Below are 17,319 nucleotides of genomic sequence, written 5' to 3' on the forward strand. Positions count from 1 at the left end.
AGGCTTGTCTGCCTCTCTGAAGGTTTAGCTCTCCCTCCCACGGGATTTGGGTGCAGAGAACTGTTTATCTGGTCTGTTTCCTTCAGGGTCCGGCGGTGTCTCTGGCAGGGGTCCTGCCGCTCCTGGGCCCTCCCCCACGGGAGCCCAGAGGCCTTATACAGTTTCCTCTTGGGCCAGGGATGTGGGCAGGGGTGAGCAGTGTTGGTGGTCTCTTCCGCTCTGCAGCCTCAGGAGTGCCCACCTGACCAGGCGGTTGGGTCTCTCTCTCACCGGGTCTGGGAGCAGAGAGCTGCTGCGGGCCGGGATCCACGGGTCGATGTCCTTGTTTTTAATAGCTGGATAGTATTCCATTGTGCAGATGTACCACATTTTCTTTATCCATTCGCCAGTTGAGGGACATGTAGGTTGTTTCCAGTTTCCGGCTATCATGAAAAAAGCTGCTATGAATATGGTGGAGCATGTGTCCTTGTGGTATGCTGGAGCATCTTTTGGGTATATACCCAGGAGTGGTATAGCTAGGTTTTGAAGTAGAACAATTTCCAATTTTCTAAGAAACCTCCAGATTGATTTCCAAAGCAGTTATACAAATTCACACTCCCACCAGCAATGGAGGAGTGTTCCCCATTGCTCAACATCCTCCCCAGCCTGTGCTGTCACTTGGGTTTTTGATCTTAGCCATTCTGACAGCGGAAGATGGAATCATGTTAGCATGGTTCAGCCACAAGAATTATCACAGCTCAATTAAACAGCCAAAATATGTCCTTATATAAGTTATATACCAATATCTATTTTAACATATTAAAAAGAAATTGGGTCAAATAAATAGGAAGAAATTTTTATTTAATTTTATTTAGAAATATAATAACATTTTATACATATTAAGCCATTTTTAGTGTTATTCTTTTTTTTTTCTTTTTTCCCGGAGCTGGGGACCGAACCCAGGGCCTTGCGCTTGCCTCCCACTGAGCCAAATCCCCAACCCCTTTTAGTGTTATTCTTAAACACATAATAGATTATCTGTTCATGAATTAAGATTCATTACACGGGGGTTGGGGATTTAGCTCAGCGGAAGAGCGCTTGCCTAGCGAGCGCAAGGCCCTGGGTTCGGTCCCCAGCTCCGAAAAAAAGAAAAAAGAAAAAGAAAAAAAAAAAAAGATTCATTACACGGAGCTGGAAAAGTGGATCAGCAATTAAAAACATTTGCTGCTCTTCCAGAGGACCTGAGTTTAGTTCCAAATGCCCATAGTGAATGGCTCATAATCACCTCAACATCAGGCGGTCTGATACTCTCTCCTGGAATTTATAGGCTCCTGTACTCACAAGTTCACAGGTCCACACATGACACACACAGATACACATAATTTAAACCAAAGATAAATCTAAAACTAACTAATAAATACAGGACAACCAAAAAACTATTTGGGTAAAAGTTGACTTAGAATCTTAATTTATGAACAGATAATCTATTATGTATTTAAGAATAACACCAAAAGCGGCTTAATATGTATAAAATGTTATTATATTTCTAGATGGAAGATGGTTTATATAATTTATATAACTAAAACAATAAATGCAAATAAATTATTTACATTTCTATACTTCAAAATCACATCGTTAAAAGAGCTGAGTTAACAAACTGGAAAAATATTTGCAACAATATTCTTAATATACAAAAGCCTAAAAGAAAAGTGTAAAAAAAAGTAAATATAAAAGTCAATATAGGAAGATACAAGTTACAAACAAGCGTGAGAAATATTTAACCCCACTGATAATGAGAGGTAGAATCAAAATATTTGCCAACAGTAAAACCATAGCATTGTTGTAACAGGCATGAGGTAGGTCCTGGAGCTCACAGATAAACACTAGGGAAATCAGGAACATTAAACACGCAGCCTTGTCTTTCAAGGGAAGAGATGTATACCCGTTTCTGCCCAGAAAGCTGGGGATATTCGTAGTTTACAGCCTGATAATCTGTGCTATCTGCAGGGCCAGGACAAACCCAAATACCTCAGACTATTATTATTACGTTTATCTCAGGTTCTTCTTCCCTGAGCCTTTTTATCCTGAGCACTGCTTCTCAGTCAATAAAATTCATCCTTAGGGGAGATGTCACATGACCAGATCCTCCCCAGGCACTGAAGCTGTAAAACCCTTTTTTTTTCTGAGTTCCTGTAAAAGCCATTGTGGTGGTTTGACTAGGAACGGACTCTACTGACCGTTTGAATGCATGGCCCATAGAGAGTGGCACTATTAGAAGGTATGGCCTCTTGGAGTAGGTATGGTCTCGTTGGAGGAAGTGAGTCACTGTGGGGGTAGACCTTGAAGTCTTCGATGCTCAAGCTACGTCCAGTGACACAGTATCCTTCTACATGCGAATCGATATGTAGAACGCTTGGCTCCTCCAGCACCATGGCTGCCTGCACACGGCCATGTCTCCCACCATGATGACAATGGGCTAAACCTCTGAAACTGTAAGCCAGTTAAAGGTTTTCCTTTCTAAGAGTTGTCATGGTCACGGCGTCTCTTCACAGCAATGAAACGCCGACTAAGACAGCGGTTATGCACAAGATAGCCCAAGACAATCGACCCAAAAAAGAGGGTTGGGGAGCAGAGCCAGAGTACATCTCTACCAGGGCGTGTAGTGCGATGGTGAAGACCAGGAGATACCCTGGTGCCCCTGGACAGTAACTTGTGCCACCCTGTGCCTCAGTTTTCTCTCCTTTAAAATGGAGCATCCTGCTGCAGAATGCTAAGTATAAGAAGCCCCGCTGCTAAATGTTCTCTTTCTAGTTCTAGAGGCTATTCGACCTCCGCAGGCTGTCATGGTGTGGGCAGACAGAGAGGCCAAAGCTAGACTGCTGTCGGTGCTCTCCACAAGGGTCTCCTCCCACTCATATCCTCGGAGATAAAACTTTCTAAAGCCTCGGGCCAAAAAGTTTCCTAATGCTTCAGAAATAAATTCATATGAGTAACCTGGGACCCAAGCCATGTCTGCAGGCCACTTAGGGCCAGAAAACTCAGCATTTGAGTGGGAGACCGGAAGCAAAGAGCTGCCAACCTCGTTTCCCACCAGAGACTGCAGGATCCATGCCAGCCCGTTTCAGAAGCCTCTGTAAAGTGCTCCCAGAACTGGAGAGTGGATGATTTTGCTCGAACCGAGTCCCATGCTGTGGGTTAGACTCAAGCACCCGGGTGGAATTTGGTTGGGCTGAGACCAGCATCAGCTATGCTCAGTGGGGAAGACATATTTGGCTGGCTGTCCCTCGTAGCTTTTACCTGCGTGGGGTCCCTGCAGGAGAGGAACAATATCCAACTTCCTGTCTCTATAGATGAGGATGCTAAATATTCTCACCTCGGGCCAAAGGCCCACATGGATTTCTGGCTCTCACAGGGAGTCTTGATGCAGCTAAGCTACAAAGGCAGCCTGACCCAGTACAAAATGTCAGTTCTAGAAGCTTTCACTGCCTCAGCGAGCAGACTGTTCTGAAGCAGTTATTTATCCTCAGGCAAAGGATTCACTGATTCGGGTTCTGTTCATGTTACCCTTCTTGCTACTCAGATACCTCTGGGGTCATAAACAATAAAGAGAATGCCCAGCTAGCTCAGCCCATTTGCTCCCCAAGGCCAGAGAGAAAACAAGACCTCCAAACCTGGGATTGATTCTTGGTTCTTAGGACCTGTTGTTGTTGTTGTTGTTGTTGTTGTTGTTTTGTAAGATAGCCATTTTTTCTTTTCTTTTATTGGATATTTTCTTTACATTTCAAATGTTAACCCCTTTCATGGTTCCCCCTTCAGAAACTCCCTATCCTATTCTCCCTCCCCTGCTTCTATGAATGTGTTCCTCCACCCACCTACTACCTCCTGCCTCCCCGCCCTTTGGCATTCCCCTACACTGGGGCATCAAGCCTTCACAGGACCGAAGGCCTCTCCTCCCATTGGTGCCCGACAAGGCCATCCTCTGCTACATATGCAGCTGGAGCCATGGTCCCCCCATGTGTACTCTTTGGTTGGTGGTTTAGTCCCTGGGAGCTCTGGTTCATTAGTATTGTTGTTCTTATGGGGCTGTAAGCCCCTTCAGCTCCTTCAATTCTTTCTCTAACTCCTCTAATGGGGACCCCATTCTCAGTTCAATGGTTGGCTGGGAGCATTCACCTCTGTATTTGTCATGCTTTGTCAGATCCTCTCAGGAGACAGCTATATCAGGCTCCTGTCAGGATGCACTTCTTGGCATCTGCAATGGTCTCTGGGTTTGGTGACTGTATATAGGATGGATCTGCAGGTGGGGCAGTCTCTGGATGGCCTTTCCTTCAGTCTCTCTCCTCCACTCTTTGTCCCTGTATTTCCCCCTGTGAGTAATTTGTTTCCCCTTCTAAGAAGGACTGAAACATCCACACTTCGGTCTTCCTTCTTCTTGAGCTTCATGTGGTCTGTGAATTGTATCTTGGGTATTCCAAGCTTTTCAGCTTATAGCCAGTTATCACTCAGTGCACACCATGTGTGTTCTTTTGTGACTGGGTTACCTCACTCAGGATATTTTCTAGTTCCATCCGTTTGCCTACGAATTTCATAAAGTCGTTGTTTTTGATAGCTGAGTAATATTCCATTGTGTAGATGTACCACATTTTCTGTATCCATTCCTCTGTTGAAGGGCCTCTGGGTTCTTTCCAGCTTCTGGCTATTATAAATAAGGCTGCTTTGAACATAGTGGAGCACGTGTCTTTGTTATATGTTGGAGCATCTTTTGGGTATATGCCCAGGAGTGGTATAGCTGGGTCCTCAGGTACTTCAATGTCCAATTTTCTGAGGATCCTCCAGACTGATTTCCAGAGTAGTTGTACCAGTTTGCAATCCCACCAACTATGGAGGAGTGTTCCTCCCTCCACATCCTCACCAGCATCTGCTGCAACCTGAGTTTTTGGTCTTAGCCATTCTGACTGGTGTGAGGTGGAATCTCAGGGTTGTTTTGATTTGCATTTCCCTGATGACTTAATGATGTTGAACATTTCTTTAGGTGCTTCTCAGTCATTCAATATTCCTCAGTTGAGAATTCTTTGTTTAGCTCTGTACCCCATTTTTAATGGGGTTATTTGATCTCTGGAGTCCGGTTCTTAGGGCTTATGATATTTAACTGGGTATGAGACATACAGTGGTTAAAAAAGAGTCCCAAGGAAACAGGCAACCAACTTTATGGCCTGTGTTATAGCTTGAACTCCGAATTTATGTGGAAACTTTAACCTCAATGTAGTTTTTAGAAATGGAGCGTTTGAGGGGCCAGTAGGGTTAGAGCAGTGGTTCTCAACCTTCCTCTTAGTGCTGTGACCCTTTAATACAGTTCCTCACGGTGTGATGACACCTAACCATAAAATTATCTTCATTGCTAGTTCATAACTATAATTTTGCTACTGTTATGAATCATAATCAGATATGACATGCAGGATATCTGATAAACGACCCCTGTAAAAAAATCATTTGACATACACCCCCACCAAGCAGTCATGACCCATAGGCTAAGAACCCCTGGGCTAGAGGATTTCATGAAGGTGGGTACCCCATGATGACATTAGTGCTCTCACCAGAAAGAACACCAGAGAACTCATTTTCTCCCTCTATATGAGGACTATTGGTCAAGAAGACTCCCCCCCTTACCTACTCTTAGGCAAACAGCATTCAACACTCAATTAACATAGGGCCAGTATCTCCCAGAAACTATGAGATGCTAGGGTCCAGCTATCAATGACGCCAATTAATCTGCTCCCCACACACCAGGGATTATAGTGACCATAGCATGAACTACAGACAACACTGGATGGACATTACAGAAGAGCCCCTCAATAGAGAAAAGAAAGGTTTCTCCTGCTTCCCCACTTAATTCTCTGGTGAAGAGAATCTGAGTAGGAACCAGACTTTGGCACTATCCAGCTCATTCTCCTGAGTGGGCTAGCCCATTGTGCTGAGTGGGTTTATTTCGGAAGAACTCAGAAAACACTGCTCACCCCGGGGTGGTGGTTTACTCCAAATGTCCTCAAAGCTGCTCAAAAACCATCAGGGCTGAAGAGACGGCTCCATTGGTAAATCACTTGTTTGGGGATACACGGACCTGATTTGTATCCCCAGAACCCATTTGAAGAAGCTAGGTGTGGATGCATTTACCTCACACCAGAGAGGTAAAGACAAGACCCTTTGGACTCCTGGGCATTGCCAGCCTAGACTACTTGGTGTCTTCCAAGACACCGAGAAACACTGTCTCAAAACAACAACAAAACCCTGGTGTCCTCTGGCCTCCACATGCACACACATACATGGGCACTAACAAATGCTCACACAAATATGTACATAAAAGTAAGCAACCCAAAGATTAAAACAGAGACAGAAGGAACACCCATTCAGAGCCTGCCCCACATGTGGCCCCATACATATACAGCCACCCAATTGGACAGGATGGATGAAGCAGGGAAGTGCAGGCAGACGGGAGCCGGATGTGGATCTCTCCTGAGAGACACAGCCAGAATACAGCAAATACAGAGGCGAATGCCAGCAGCAAACCACTGAACTGAGAACGGGACCCCCGTTGAAGGAATCAGAGAAAGCACTGGAAGAGCTTGAAGGGGCTCGAGACCTCATATGTACAACAATGCCAAGCAACCAGAGCTTCCAGGGACTAAGTCACTACCTAAAGACTATACATGGACTGACCCTGGACTCTGACCTCATAGGTAGCAATGCATATCCTAGTAAGAGCACAAGTGTAAGGGGAAGCCCTGGGTCCTGCTAAGACTGAATCTCCAGTGAACTAGACTGTTGGGGGGAGGGCGGCAATGGGGGGAGGGTTGGGAGGGGAACACCCATAGAGAAGGGGAGGGGGAGGGGTTAGGGGGATGTTGGCCCGGAAACCAGGAAAGGCAATAACACTCGAAATGTAAATAAGATATACTCAAGTTAATAAAAAAAAAAAAAAGTAAGCAACCCGCTTCAGCATCCCAGTCCACGCGCATCCACTTCCTTTCACTTGGTGTACATATTACTCCATCCTGCCTTGCCAGTCGTTGGTTTGAACATCGTCTTCTGAACTCATTCACCGCCTCTGCTGTTCTCTCCTCTTTGGTGTCTTCGTTCTCAGAGCTCCCTCCCTTCACCACTTAGCTCCCCTGGAGCGCTTCCAGCCTCCTTAGATCATTCTGAGGATATCTTTACCTGAATCTGCCCACCTCCTCCCTCTGTCCGGGAGCAACCCTTCCCTGCCTGCCACGACAGGCCCAAGAAAGGCCACATTCCCAGTGTTCACCCTTGCAGGGCGGACCCTTCTCACCAACACATGCCTTGTGCTCAGACCTCGTGGTGTTCAAAGCTCTTTCATAGATGTTCTCCTCATTTGACAGGCCTTTGAGAGGTGGGCAAGGCAGATTCTAGCATCCCTGGGATACAGGAAACACAGATCCAGACTTAACTAAGGCAGTACGTCAGTTGCACGGTGACATAAACTGTTCATAGGTAAGAGAATTAAAATCTGGTTCCTAAGTTATACCAGTCCCATGGTCCCCCTCCTACTGGCTGCATCAGAGCAATGGCCGTATCCTTCTCGTGGGTTCAGAGTAAAATCCATGCCCTCTACGGTCTACGTGCCTCACTCACCTCACGCCTACGTGGATGACCTTCTTCCCCAAGTTCCCCGATTCCCGGTGGTGAGTCACTTCTGCCCTTGTTGCTACTGCACAGATTATTAATGTCTCTGCCTCGGACCGAGCTTCTGGCAAGCACTAAGCTATAATAATGTTCGATGCACTTTGAAAACCTGTTAGAGACAAAAACCAGCTTGTTTTCTGTCTGGTGGTTTTCTGACACACTGCCTTTCACTGTTCTGGTACTCACATATCCTATACTTTTTATTACTGCCACTGCTACTGCTGCTCCTGCTAATTCGACACTAGGTTCCCCAGGCTGGTTTCAAACTCCTGACCTCAAGCAATTTCCCCACTTTGAGGAGCTTCCTTGAGGAACTGGGACTACATTTGCTTGTCACTAAACCCCACTAAAATACCCTAGAAGACCCAATGTTAGGGGCCAACGAGATGGGTTAGCATATAAAGTTGCTTGCCAACAAGCCAGATAACATGAGCTCTATCCCTTGGACCAAACAAATCTCTTAAGTCATCCTCTGATCTTCACAAACATACCGTGGCTCATGTACACCCACGCATAATAAATAAATAAGTAAATAAATAAATAAATAAATGTGATTTTTAAGCATTTAAAACCAATTGAACAGAGTGTTTTAATCACAGCCGTCTGTGAGTGTGAGGCTAGCCTGCTCTATGTACCAAGTTCGAAACCAGCCAGGGCAACATAGTGAGACTGTGTCTCAAAATTTTTTTATTGAAAAAAAAAGTTTCAGGCACGATTTTTAAGTCAAATTCCTTATAAACAATCTTAGCCATTCCAACTCAGAGGCAAGGCCCCTGCTTCCTACCATTGTTTTCAAAGGCTACTTTGTGTATACACAAAATACAGAGTTTCCCATTGTCCAAGAGTGTGATCTCATCTATTATGACAGAGCTCCACAGACCCAGCAGCACTTAACCCAAAAGAGACTGAGGGTGTGAGAAACGTGGGGTAGGTAAGCCTTTTGGGAGAAAAGTGGCTGGGCCAGTCTTCAAAACTGAGTGGGAGGGCTGGAAAGATGGCTCAGCAGTAAAAAACATTGGCTGTTCTCCCGGAGGACCTCAGTTCAATTTCCAGCATCCTCATGGTAATCCACAGCTGTCTGTAACTCCAGCTCCAGGGGCTCCTATGGCCTCTCTTGGCCTCCAAAGGCATCAGGCATATTCATGCACATAGCCGAAACACCCAAACACATAAAATAAACTGAGTCAGGCCAACCCAAAGGGTAAAGAAGGGAAGGCAGTCTATGCACAAAAAAGCAGTGTGCATGCTTATACACTGTGTGAGAAGCTGAGAGGCGATGAGAAACTCAGTGCGGCACAAGGCAGGTTGGGTGGGACAGCACTAGGACACGAGCTTGCAGAAGAACCTGTGCCAGAGCAGGAAGGACTTGAGTGGCCCGCAGAGGCCATGACTGCGTACTCAAGGACACAGCCATCCTTGAAGAATTCTCACATGATACGGTCACATTTGTGGGAACATTCTAGATGCATAAAAGAACTTCTGGCACTGAAAGGGAGCAAAACCAAGTTTTGGGATTTAGAACTACATACAATAGCATTTAATCTGTCTGAAGTCCAGTACTATTTCGTTCACTAGTTAGGAACCAGGTAGCTTATGTCTTTGGTATCAAAGCATGCATTAATCAGGTTCATTAAAGAAAATGTAGCCTCTGTCCAGTGGTCAAATGCATATGAGTTTGTGTAGGGAACCAGTCTTAAAGGGTTGGGCAAGTTGGGATAAATCCGGGATACTGAGATACTGGATACCGAGGGTGAACAGGGTCACAAGTTGCTAGCCAGCCAAAAGCCAGGGTATCAGAGTGGGGCTGGAAACTCAAGATACCACCTATAGCAGAGACACTGGAGACAAAATATCAACCTCCCTCCTGGGCACCTGCAAAAGTTAGGTCTGGTTCTTCCTCCCAGCCCCATGCTCCCAGAAATAAAACTCAGACTGAGAACATATTTACAAATGCCTTGGCCATATAGCTCGGCTCTTCTCTAACTAGATCATAATTTAAAATAACCCATTTATTTTCGTCTGCATTCTGCCACACGCTGATTACCTGTCTCAGGTACTATGTGTCTGCCTCTGAGCGAATCCACTGTGCCTCGATCTATCCCAGAATCCTTTCTGCCTCCCAGATGTCCCACTTTTGATTCTACCCTTTCCTATAGGCCATGGTTTCATTTTGTTTTTTACACAAGATACTCTTTCCCCATGCACCCCAGAGATGAAATGAGTCTAGGAGCCAGATAGATCATGCCAATTTCATCATCTCTGCCCAGGAAGGCTGATCTAGACAAATCAGCTTTAAACTCTGAACCTTTCAAAACCTCCAGACTTCTAACCTTTGCCCGGCCCCGTGATCTGCCTGCACTTCCTGGTTCCAGCAACTCTTACTTCGCAAAATTGATAGACCCAGAAACAAAAGTCTCACCGTGGTAAATATATACTGCTTAGCTGGTGCCGTGACTAAAACTCATGTGTAACAGACACTGGGAGGAATAGGGAAAAGAGGCACAACGTGTTAGCTTGGTCCTTATCTGACACAGGAGATTGACAGGCTCCATGTACATCAGATGAATCAAGATGGGGCTGCCTGACTCTGTCAGTTAGAGACCTGAAGGAACTGAGTGGCCAAATCTTTTTAAGTTCAGACTCCATTTTAGAGACCCTGACCTAAGTTTGAACTCAGGTAAACTAACAGGCTGGTACCTAGCATTAGTTTCCAAGTTGCCCCCCAACAAAACCTGAGTCTAGCTCCAGTCTCTAGGTTAATCCCCAACAAGACCAGAGTTTCCAGGTTATTCCCCCAACAAACCTGCACGCCCAGATTCCAAGCCCAACCCTTGCCTAACGACCACCAATGCAGAGGGAAACAGAAATTAATTATGATATGACTTCCAGTACCAGCCAATTATGTTAAAGGCCACAGTAGCTCTCCAATCAGATGCTTGCACACTCACTCCTGCTTGCTGCTCACTCTAAAGCCTCGCCCCGATAGACATCTGGGGCTCCCCCACCACCAAAACCATCCTGTGTGACAGTGGCACATTGCAGGGGCCTAAGCTAGCTCAAATAAAGACCCTGCTGTGAGTTGTATCAGATTGACTCCTTCCTGTCTGTGTTTTCGGAGATCACTAACATTTCCCTGGCACAACAGAACCAGCAGAACTGAGCACAGAAATGACTGAGAGGAGATGGGGAGGTCACCTTGGGCAGTGGGCTGCAGGAGGGAAGGGTAGAGTTCTTCTGTAGTCTCTGGCGTTCTTTGAGGAAGGCACCAGAGATTTCCTGTACCTGGATCTTGTCCTGTGTGGTTCTGTCTGGAATATGCTTTGCTCAGACACTCATTGCCTTGTTTCCTCACCTCTATAGGGCCTGCCATGAGCATCCTACTTAAAACAGCAACTTCCACATCCTTTTTCCTTCTTCTCCACTCATACCACTTCATACCGTTAATACTTACATGTTTTCTTGGTCACATCAAGTCTTTTCTATCTGGACCGGTCACAGTACAATCTGCGTGGGATCTGGACCACGAGGGCACAGCCGACGGACCTCCATGAACGAATCACAGGTGTCACCGAGGGAAAAATACTTTCATGACTGACAAATGTTTCTGATAAGCTCACTTTTCCCCCCAGTTTGTTATTTTGTTATGGCCCATGCTGAGGTAGCTCTTGTCCTGTTCACTAGGCCTGAAGTTTTCCAAGAAGATTATTTTGTATTCTTCTTCAGAGAGCCCCTGGAGTTCTACCTGGAAAAGTGTGAAACTCACCAAATGCAAGGAGCTGATCCCATTAGACAAAAGGAACACAGTCTCTCCAGGATCATACCCAAACCTCTGAGGACAAGGTTGCTTATGGTGATAACAAAAAAACCCAAAAACAAACAAACAAACGAAAACTTTCAAAGTCAAGCTTCATAGGGATTGACATTCTGCATGTGGGAATTTGCCTAAACATTTCAATTCGAGTCAAAAGCACTGAACAATTGTGGTTTAGACAGTATTGCTGTCTATTAGATAAAGATGGCCTTTTCAGAGAGCTTAAATTGTAGTCATGTGCCCTCCTTCAAAGTCTTTTGAAAAGGCAAGTGATCCCTTGTGAAGGAATCTGTAAATATTAACAGCCTCTCTCTCTGTCTCTCTGTCTGTCTCTCTCTGTCTCTCTCTGTCTCTGTCTCTGTCTCTCTCTGTCTGTCTCTCTCTCTGTCTCTCTGTCTGTCTCTCTCTGTCTCTCTCTGTCTCTGTCTCTGTCTCTCTCTGTCTCTCTCTGTCTCTGTCTCTCTCTGTCTCTCTGTCTCTGTCTCTCTGTCTCTCTGTCTCTCTGTCTCTCTGTCTCTCTCTGTCTGTCTCTCTCTGTCTGTCTCTCTCTCTCTCTGTCTCTCTCTCTCTCTCTCTCTCTCTCTCTCTCTCTCTCTCTCTCTCTCTCTCATCTCTCTCTCTCCCCTGCACCTTCAGCTCCACTTTATCGAGTCGGCACTCAGACTGAACAAGTGACTCCAGTCACGTGGGCAAGGCTTGCCCTCCCAGGAAGGCAGCCCACCTGGGCGCAAGGCTGTGATGGTTGCTTTGATGTTCCGCGCCCGCCCAAGTGGCCACAGGGCTCCCTTTTATCTTCTTGATCATGGTAAACATGCTTTAGAATCTTTCGGCTTGCTGACCTCGAATTTGTGGATTAATCATTCCTCATCTGCTCTGCTCACTCTCCCTGAAGAAGCATTGCCCACCCCCTCCCTTACTTGGGAATGTCACATGCCCTGTGTCCCAGAAGAGCCACTACAGAGAGTTTGATATTAGCTAAGTGGTTACTCCTTTTTTTTTTCACTATTTTTTTATTTTTTATTAACTTGAGTATTTCTTATATACATTTCGAGTGTTATTCCCTTTCCCGGTTTCCGGGCAAACATCCCCCCCTCCCCTTCCTTATGGGTGTTCCCCTCCCAACCCTCCCCCCATTGCCGCCCTCCCCCCATAGACTAGTTCACTGGGGGTTCAGTCTTAGCAGGACCCAGGGCTTCCCCTTCCACTGGTGCTCTTATTAGGATATTCATTGCTACCTATGAGGTCATAGTCCAGGGTCAGTCCATGTATAGTCTTTGGGTAGTGGCTTAGTCCCTGGAAGCTCTGGTTGCTTGACATTGTTGTACATATGGGGTCTCGAGCCCCTTCAAGCTCTTTCAGTTCTTTCTCTGATTCCTTCAACGGGGGTCCTGTTCTCAGTTCAGTGGTTTGCTGCTGGCATTCGCCTCTGTATTTGCTGTATTCTGGCTGTGTCTCTCAGGAGCGATCTACATCCGGCTCCTGCCGGCCTGCACTTCTTTGCTTCATCCATCTTGTCTAATTGGGTGGCTGTATATGCATGGGCCACATGTGGGGCAGGCTCTGAATGGGTGTTCCTTCAGTCTCTGTTTTAATCTTTGCCTCTCTATTCCCTGCCAAGGGTATTCTTGTTCCCCCTTTTTTTTTTTTTTTTTTGGTTCTTTTTTTCGGAGCTGGGGACCGAACCCAGGGCCTTGCGCTTCCTAGGTAAGCGCTCTACCACTGAGCTAAATCCCCAGCCCCTCTTGTTCCCCTTTTAAAGAAGGAGTGAAGCATTCACATTTTGATCATCCGTCTTGAGTTTCATTTGTTCTAGGCATCTAGGGTAATTCAAGCATTTAGGCTAATAGCCACTTATCAATGAGTGCATACCATGTGTGTCTTTCTGTGATTGGGTTAGCTCACTCAGGATGATATTTTCCAGTTCCAACTATTTGCCTACGAATTTCATAAAGTCATTGTTTTTGACAGCTGAGTAATATTCCATTGTGTAGATGTACCACATTTTCTGTATCCATTCCTCTGTTGAAGGGCATCTGGGTTCTTTCCAGCTTCTGGCTATTATAAATAAGGCTGCGATGAACATAGTGGAGCCTTTTTTATATGTTGGGGCATCTTCTGGGTATATGCCCAAGAGAGGTATAGCTGGATCCTCAGGCAGTTCAATGTCCAATTTTCTGAGGAACCTCCAGACTGATTTCCAGAATGGTTGTACCAGTCTGCAATCCCACCAACAATGGAGGAGTGTTCCTCTTTCTCCGCATCCTCTCCAGCATCTGCTGTCACCTGAGTTTTTGATCTTAGCCATTCTCACTGGTGTGAGGTGAAATCTCAGGGTTATATTGATTTGCATTTCCCTTATGACTAAAGATGTTGAACATTTCTTTAGGTGTTTCTCAGCCATTCGGCATTCCTCAGCTGTGAATTCTTTGTTTAGCTCTGAACCCCATTTTTTAATAGGGTTATTTGTCTCCCTGCAGTCTAACTTCTTGAGTTCTTTGTATATTTTGGATATAAGGCTTAGGATTGGTAAAGATCTTTTCCCAATCTGTTGGTTGCCGTTTTGTCCTAACCACAGTGTCCTTTGCCTTACAGAAGCTTTGCAGTTTTATGAGATCCCATTTGTCGATTCTTGATCTTAGAGCGTAAGCCATTGGTCTTTTGTTCAGGAAATTTTTTCCAGTGCCCATGTATTCCAGATGCTTCCCTAGTTTTTCTTCTATTAGTTTGAGTGTGTCTGGTTTGATGTGGAGGTCCTTGATCCACTAGGACTTAAGCTTTGTACAGGGTGATAAGCATGGATCGATCTGCATTCTTCTACATGTTGACCTCCAGTTGAACCAGCACCATTTGCTGAAAATGCTATCTTTTTTCCATTGGATGGTTTTGGCTCCTTTGTCAAAAATCAAGTGCCCATAGGTGTATGGGTTCATTTCTGGGTCTTCAATTCTATTCCATTGGTCTATCTGTCTGTCTCTGTACCAATACCATGCAGTTTTTATCACTATTGCTCTGTAATACTGCTTGAGTTCAGGAATAGTGATTCCCCCTGAAGTCCTTTTATTGTTGAGGATAGTTTTAGCTATCCTGGGTTTTTTGTTATTCCAGATGAATTTGCAAATTATTCTGTCTAACTCTTTGAAGAATTGGATTGGTATTTTGATGGGGATTGCATTGAATCTGTAGATAGCTTTTGGTAGAATGGCCATTTTTACTATATTAATCCTGCCAATCCGTGGTTACTCCTTTCAATGTTATCTCTTGGCACGAGCTTTTGGGAGTTGTATGGGTAAATATGAACCTGAAATCCACTTGCAAGATGGTTGGATATGTAATGAAGATTTACATGGTGGGGACTTTAGGCTTTGCATATTCTGTTTGAACTACTCAGACTTGCTACTGTTTCACACGAATAGTCAGACAGATGAATTTATTGGGGGTACTGAGACGAGCACAGGCCAGTCACAGACAGCTATACCACTGGGAAGTCCTATGGGCAACCTGTGGGTGACTACACCACCAAGAAATCCAGATCCCAGTGAGCCTTCTCCTCCTCACATTCTAGCATCCTTGCAAACCGTGCCAACAGTCTCACTGTCACTACTGCCACTGGCCTGGCCACTGGTGTCACTGTACATCTCAGTTCACTGCCGTGGCTAAGACTGAGGGTCTTCTGCAGGCCACCACAACTTCTCCGCCACACCCAAAGGAACAGATACACTATGACACAGATGTGTTTCCAATAAAACGTTATTTACAAAAGAGACCCAGAAATTAGATCTGGCCTCAGGACTGTGGTCTGCCAACATCTGGTGTAAATGGGCAATACATAAATGTTTATTATACAACTCTTTTAGCACTTTTTAAAGCAGAGTTGAAAGGTACTGAGAGACTCGAGCCGATTCTTTTAGCTTTTTTGTATACTTTTTTAAAGCCCTCATAGTAAAATATTAAAAATAACGTTTATCATATAAATGTTTAAATATTAAACATTTATAAATTGACAAGTGTTGTGGTGTATTGCCTGTAACCCCAGCACTCAGGATTATGAAGAGTTTGTGGTCATCTGAATAAAGAGTTAATAGAGAGACAAATAAAGAATTCAAGGCCAGTCTGGGCCAGATTGTGAGGCAATGTCTTAAAATAATAATAAAAAAAAAAGCTCAAGTTCATTATCAAATTATCTTCAATTTATCAAATTATCATTTTTTTGTTTTATGTGTGCTCTTTGACATCAGGTCCCAGATGATAAAAACTGTGTATCAATTTTTCTAACGAGCTCTTCATTTTGGGCATTCGAATTATCCAGGAAAAGGATAGTTAACCCAACTGTAGTCCTTGGCAATGGTAGGATGAAAATTTCCTTCCTGCTTTTCCCAGCCAAAAATATTCAGTGACTTTCCACTTGATTGTGACCTTTCTATTCCTGATAAGAAAGGGGATATATATGGCATATGTTCCCCCTTTCGGGAACTTCTTTAAAATGCCGTTATTTAAGTTAACATTCTCTAAAACTGACAGCTGTGCCTTTCCATATTGTTTTCCTTTCAATAATTCTGTTACCTGATGCTTAATATAATTTGCCAGATTTTTCACTTCCTTTCACTGTGTGGATTTTTAAACTGTGACTTACGGAAGTTGTGACAAACTACTTGAAATGTTAAAAGGGTTCCAAATCTGTCTGATCTACAACAGTCACTGATGCTGAGCAGACCAAGACAAGGGCCAGAGCACAGGACAGACACCCTTGGCCTTCTTGAAAGAAAGTGGGGGTGGGGGGCAGGGTGACAGGAGAGCCAGGGAGCCAGGGGTCTATTTTAAATCATAATACAAAGTAGGTTAGAGGAGAAACTAGTTGTGTCTTTGTCCCTCTCAGATTTTTTTTTCTCCAGTCCCATCTAGCTACCCTTAGAGCCAATTGTTCTTTATAGAAAACAAAAATATGGGAACAGAAAGAAAAAAATCTACGCTGTGAGACCATTTTAGCCACCACGGTGACAAGGTGCCTCTGTAATGACACTCAACACCCTCAATGCTAAATGCTGCCCTCGTGGAACATCCCTACCTAGCCACTGTAACTTGGCTCTTTTTTTTTTTCTTTTTTTCAGAGTTGGGGACCAAACCCAGGGCCTTGCGCTTGCTAAACAAGCGCTCTACCGCAGAGCTAAATCCCCAACCCATCACTTGGCTCTTTTAAAAACACCTAGGAAACCTCCCTAGAGGGCTTTGTGTCCTCCTTGGTCGCCTGTATTCAACAATCAGGTCTTTGTGCCGGAGTTTTAGTTGGGTGAAGAAATTAAACAGAGTTAAACCATGCAGCCTTCCCTCCTGCTTGGTGAGTTCCACATCTTAACCCTGCCTCCTTGCTGACAGGGGAGCCAACTCACAAAAGACTTTGAGGACAAATGGAGAGTCAAGCCATGGGGGGTCAGCTCTGACACTTTGTGCCATTGACGGTGACGCATTTCAAGTTGCTGAACATTGCTGAGTTACACTAGCAATGGTTCCACGGATGTATCCAAGTCTTAAGGAAGGACCTTGAAGCGAGGAAATAACCCTTATTTTTCCACATGGTTCTAATGCCATCGCCAATGCCCTTAGAACAGTGGGTGAGTCAACTCCACGAACATCAAGGAGGAGCCGTGAGAGAGCGTGTGTGTGTGTGTGTGTGTGTGTGTGTGTGTGTGTGTGTGTAGTGGGCACCTAAGAGCTGCTTTGCCAAGGAGTAACGACACTCACGAGGGAATTGCAAGCAGAAAGAAATCCCGGCATCTGCCCTCATCTCACGACTTTCTCCAGTTCTTTGGTCAGACCTCTGCTTGGCTTAATCA

This window comes from Rattus norvegicus, chromosome 1 (assembly GCF_036323735.1).
Source record: "Rattus norvegicus strain BN/NHsdMcwi chromosome 1, GRCr8, whole genome shotgun sequence".
Lineage (NCBI taxonomy): Eukaryota > Metazoa > Chordata > Mammalia > Rodentia > Muridae > Rattus > Rattus norvegicus.